The following is a 6,001-nucleotide window of genomic DNA, read 5'->3' as shown; positions in this document are numbered from 1 at the left end:
TTCTATGGTGTGAGGTAGGATCCATATATATTCTTTCACATGTTGATATCCAGTTGTCCTAGCACCTCTTGGTAAAAAGACTATTCTTCCACCATTGAACAATCTTAGCATCTTGTCAAAAATTAATCGACCTTGGGGCGCCTGGGTGGCTCAGTTGGTTAAGCGACTGCCTTCGGCTCAGGTCATGATCCTGGAGTCCTGGGATCGAGTCCCGCATCGGGCTCCCTGCTCGGCAGGGAGTCTGCTTCTCCCTCTCCCACTCCCCGTTTGTGTTCCCTCTCTCGCTGTGTCTTTCTCTGTCAAATAAATAAATAAAATCTTTAAAAAAAAAATTAATCGACCACAAATGTATGCGTTTATTTCTATACTCTCAATTCTAGTCTATTGATCTATATGTCTATCCTTAGACAAAAATAATGAGACATTACAAACCAAAAATACAATAATATAATAGTAGCTATGTAGTCACCTTTACAAGTGTTCTTTGTTTCTTCATATGGCTTTGAGGTACTGTCTAGTGTCCTTTTATTATAGCCTGAAGGACTCCCTTTAGCATTTCTTGTAAGGCAGGTCTACTAGCAATAAACTCTCTCAGTTTTTATTTATCTGGAAATACCTTATTTCTCTTTCATTTGTGAAGGAAAGTTTTGCCAGATATCGAATTCTTAGTTGAGAGGTTTTTCTCTTTCAGCCCTGTCAAAAGTATCAAAAATTATCAACTCATGGTCTTTCTTGTTTCATCTTCTGCCTCAACACAGATAACATTTTTGAGAATTACAGAAAGAAAAAGGAATCTTAATGAAATTGAAAAAAAAGTTTGAATTGAATGGAAACAAAGGTATGAGATATAATCAAAGATGTACTTAGAAAGAAATTTATAGCCTTAAATCCATGTATTAGGAAAAAAAAAAAAGCAAGGCTGAAAATCAATGACCTAAGTATCTCAAGAAGTTCAAAAAGAACAGCAAATTAAACCCTAAGAAAGTAGAAGAGAAGAAAAAAAATAATGAGTACAAATGAACAAAAACAAATGTACAATAGAGAAAACCAACCACATCAAAAGTTGGCTCTGTGGCATGACAAATAAATGGGATAGATCCCTAGCAAAACTGGAAAAGAAAAAAGGGATAAGCACAAATCACTTATATTAGAACTGAGAAGGGGACCTTGCTAAAGATCTCACAGAACTGAAAAAGGTAATATAAAAGATCATGAATGCTTTTGTACCAATAAATAAGAAAATTTAGATCAAGTGGACAAATTTCTAGGCAAACATAACTTACCCAAACTGATATAAGATGAAAGAAGATAAAAGAAGAAATCTGAATCTAATATATACCCAGGAAACTGAATTTAAACTTTGATTCAAAGAAACTTTGATTCAAAGAAAACTCTAGAATTAGATGGCTTCACTGGTGAAGTCTTTCGTATGTTTAAGAAAGAAGTAATAAAATACACTTAATTGGAAAAAAATAAGACAATGAGTGGATGAATATAAAAGGTAAAATATGGGCGCCTGGGTGGCTCAGTTGGTTAAGCGACTGCCTTCGGCTCAGGTCATGATCCTGGAGTGCCTGGATCGAGTCCCGCATCGGGCTTCCTGCTCGGCGGGGAGTCTGCTTCTCCCTCTGACCCTCCCCTCTCTCATGTGCTCTCTCTCATTCTCTCTCTCTCAAATAAATAAATAAAATCTTTAAGAAAAAAAAATAAATAAAAGGTAAAATAATAAAATTTCTAGAGGATAATGTAGTACAAAACCTCATGACCTTGGAGCAAAGATTTCTTCTTCTTCTTCCTCTTCCACTCCTCCTTCTCTTTATTTTAGGTAGGCGACACACGCAACATGGGGCTTGAACTCAGAACCCTGAGATCAAGAATCACATACTCTACCCACTGAGCCAGCCAGGTACCCCAAGAATAGACAAAGATTTCTTAAGGAAGTAAGTAGGAAACAAAAGGCACTAATAATAAAGAAAAGACCATATCATAGTTAAGAACTTCTGTTCAACCCAAGAAACCACTGAAAGAAAAGGCAAGCTACAAGACCAGAGATATTTGTAATACATACATTTTACAAAGTACATACTCATTCCCAGAACATCTAAAGAACTACAGATCAATTTTTAAAAGTATAGAAAACAATTTAAAAATGAGCAAAGGGCTGATAAGCATATAAATAGATGATTAACTTCATTAGTCATCATGGTAACGCTAATTAAAACCATCATAGGGACACCTGGGTGGCTCAGTTGGTTAAGCGCCTGCCTTCGGCTCAGGTCATGATCCCAGGGTCCTGGGATCGAACCTCACATCAGGCTCCTTGCTAAGCATGGAGTCTGCTTCTCCTTCTCCCTCCGCCTGCCACTCCCTCTACTTGTGAGCACTCTCTCTCTCTGTCAAATAAATAAACACAATATTAAAAAAAAAAAACTTAAAAAAAAATAAAACCATCATGTGATACCACATCATACCCATCAAAATAGCTAAATAGAAACAAAACCAAATAACTGATAATACTACAAATTGTTGAAGATGTCAAGCAACCAGAACTCTCATATGCAGTCAGAGCACAAATCAGTAAAATTACTTTCGAAAACCATTTGGCAGTTTCTGCTAACGTTGAAAACATGCAGACCCCATGATCTAGCATTTTCACTCCTGGGTACATTTCCAACAAAAATGCATATATGTGTGTACTAAAAAAGACATGTTACAGAATGGTCAGAGCATCATTATTCATAATTGCCATAAATTGGAAACAACCCCAAATATCCATGAACAGTTCAAGCGGTAAATGAACTGTGATGTTCTCATGCAAAGGAAAACTGTGATAGCAATGAAAACGAACTATTGCCCCCACAAGAGCAACACTGATGTATCTCACAAGCATAATACTGAGCAAAAGAAGCCAGGTCTCCAAGGGTATTTATGGTAAAATCTCATTTAACTTACATATAAATGTATATATGAAGGTCAAAACACACAGGCAAACTAATCCATTGTGTAGAAGCCAGGACAGTGATTAGCTTCAGAGGGGTCAGTACTGGGAGGATAGGAAATACAGTGGAAGGTGTGGGGGTGCTGAGAATGTCCTATTTCCTGTTCTGGGGAGTGGCTCCACTGGGGTGTATACTTTGGGAAACTCAAGAAGTTGTGCATTTCTGAGTTGTGTACTTTTCTTTATGTTGTGTTTCCACTAAAAAATATATACATATATATATACAAAAACAACCCAACAGGGCTCCTGAGTGGCTCAGTCGGCTGAGCATCCAGCTCTTGATCTCAGCTCAGGTCATGATCTCAGGGTCGTGAGGTTCGAGCCCTCACGTGCTGGGTGTGGAGTCTGCTTAAGATTCTCTCTCTCCCTCTGCCCCTCCCCCCTCTAAGAAATCCAACCAAACAAACCTAGGGACAAAACTTCATTTTGGCCCTCTAGACTTCGGCTCCCAGGACCTGAGGCCAGCAAAGAGGCTGTTATCTAACGTGGGTCTCGTCTCTCTTCATCTGTTTCCACTTTGCTTTCCTTTTGCCCTGGAGGCAGATGACAGAACAATAATCAAGCCCTCACTTCAGAATGTATTGGAAGCATCTCATTCCCCTTGTTTCTCCCTTGCTTTTCTTTTCTCCAAACTCCTGATGTACTTGTCTCTCCTCTCCGCATCTTGCCCTTCTGGTCACACGCTACTCTCCCCTTCCTTTTCACCTCCCGCTCCACCTCTGTCCCCTTTCCCGCCTCTTCTCTGTCACTGTTTTCCATTTCTTGTCTTCACTCCCTCCCTGAAGGAAGTATGTGCAGGGCAGGGGAATGAGCAGGTTGCTTTCACTGCATAAGATTTTACCTTCTTCATTTTCCTGTTGAAAAGCAGATAGATTGAAAAGACTCACTCTCCCTAAGGAAGCACTGTTGTGTTCACGCTGTTCCCATTTTAGCTTTCCCAATGGAATGCTGCTAAAATACCAATCATAAGAAAATGTCCCACCTATCATAAATGATTGCTTCTGGGTGGCAAGACCTTAGGTGATTTTTATTTTCAGGGTTTTTTTTTTTTAATATGTATACATTTCTGTGTTTTAAACATTTCTACATTCTTTGCAAAAGATTATTTTCGTTAAAATGTTAGTAACAACTTGGCACATCCACTCAGGCTTTAAATTTTGTAAGTTTTGGAAATTAAATGTTGTAGGAACAATAAAAATTTTAACCATATCTATTTCTCCTAATGATGTTAGGGAACATAGTGGTGGGGTTCTTTTTACTTTTTCTTGAGCTGTTGATCAGGGTTGCCAGGTAAAATACAGGAGGCCCAGTTATAGTTGAAGTTCAGATAAGCAATAAATCTCAGGAATACATGAAAAAATTATTCATTGTTTTGTACTTTTATTTGCTAAATCTAGCAACCTTAACATTGATGGATCTTTTTCTGTGAGTCACCACCCTCATGAGAAAAAGAGGTTCACTATCCCTGCTAAGTGTGAAATTGGTAGGCAGGCAATGCGAGGGAACATCAAGCTTTAGGCAGAATTGTTCTTTAGGCCTTTCTAGTGATTCTCTCTCTTATGGTGCTGCTCTCCAGCCAGAACTCTCTAGGTGCTAGGCAGTGATGCAAACTTCTGCAGAGAAGGGCAGTCTTGGGAGTTGGGTTTGTTTGGGTTCAAATCCTAGTGCCATCTTTTATTTGCTCGATAACATTGGGCAAGTACCTCACTGTTGATCTATAAAATAGTAATACCACTACCACAAGCCTTCCATGTTACTGTAAACATGAAATAAAATAATATTTGTGAATTACTTAGCTCAGCAACTGCCATAAAATTCTCTACAAACAGCTGCTCTTGTTATTTTTTGAAGAGACCGGGTCTCTTTCCTTCATACCACCAAGGAAAGGACACAAGACAAACGCACAAACGCACTCGTGGACAGACGAAAGGCACCGTGTCGTGGAAGCTGGAGGAGAGAGGGCTACCTCTGTTCTTGGGATCGGGTGTTCACACAACACCTGAACATGAGCCAGGGACCTGGGAGGCTACACATGAAGTGGGACTAGATTGCAGAACTTGGAATAAAGGCCGTTCTAGTTGGGGAAAACAGCTTGAACCAAAACACGGAGGTGGGAGAGTACGGGGTATGGACAGAAAACAGCAGAGGAGAAGGAAGAGTGAGGAAAAATGTCAAGAGGTCTGGTGGCTCTAACTCCTGCCCCAGGGCTCTGATCTTCATTACACGTCCACCGCGGTGCCGGTAAACGTGCCTTGGCAGAGCTGGGACAGGATGGGGGTACTCAAGAGATCATTCTGCAACAACGCACAGAGAGGACTGAGAGGGACATTTCCTCGTGGCCAGGGGTAAGGGTGTTGAGTTCAGGATCCATTGAAATAATGCTGATCTCACGATTCCCCTGCTTAAAACTCTTCAGTGGCTTCTCACTCAGGAGCAAGTCCAAAACGCTTCAGGCGGTGCCTTAGGTGCCTCAAAGCCCCACAGCGTCCTGGCTTTGGCCTCCGCCTCTTGCTGGCTGTGTGGTGTCTCTGTGCTCTGGCCACACGGGCCTCCCTTCAGCTCCTCCGGCTGTCCGGGCGATCCCACGTTACGTTTCAAGGAATCGCATCCCTGTAACCTTACCAGAGATTGCTAAAAGTAGTTTGAGAAATCACCATTCATTCACTAGATCATAAGCTCCCTGATGGTACAGATTTTGTTTAGTTCATTGTTATATCCCTAGTGCCTAAAATTGTTCCTGGCACAGAGGAGGTGCTTAGTGAATATTTGTGGAATGAATGAATGAATTTATAGAAGATGCAAAGCCAAAATATTATCAATAGAGAATTATAAATTCCTACACAGATCTTCGTGTGTCTATCATTTTTTTTCTTTCGTGGAGTATTTCCTTAGGGAAATTCCTAGCATTGGGATTATTTGCCTGAAGGGCATTTTTATGCTATTTTATTGTTTTTGGTAAATTGAAATGTGTTTTGTTTGGAAAATTTCACAACAGCTTTCGAG

The 6,001-nt window shown here is 40.2% G+C and overlaps 1 long non-coding RNA gene across 1 annotated transcript; it reads right to left on the bottom strand.

Annotated features, from left to right (window-relative positions):
- Positions 1-10: 10 nt before the first annotated feature.
- On the bottom strand, positions 11-5,995 carry LOC145718253 (uncharacterized). Its single transcript, XR_014141680.1, has 2 exons — positions 342-5,995; positions 11-131 (listed from the first exon to the last, which is right to left on the bottom strand). It is a non-coding gene; the product is annotated as an uncharacterized LOC145718253 (long non-coding RNA).
- Between the last annotated feature and the right edge of the window lie 6 nt (positions 5,996-6,001).

This window comes from Leptonychotes weddellii, unplaced genomic scaffold, assembly GCF_054177405.1.
Source record: "Leptonychotes weddellii isolate Sample4059 unplaced genomic scaffold, ASM5417740v2 HiC_scaffold_12876, whole genome shotgun sequence".
In the NCBI taxonomy this organism is placed as follows: Eukaryota; Metazoa; Chordata; class Mammalia; order Carnivora; family Phocidae; genus Leptonychotes; species Leptonychotes weddellii.
This window is presented reverse-complemented; position numbering and strand designations above follow the sequence as displayed.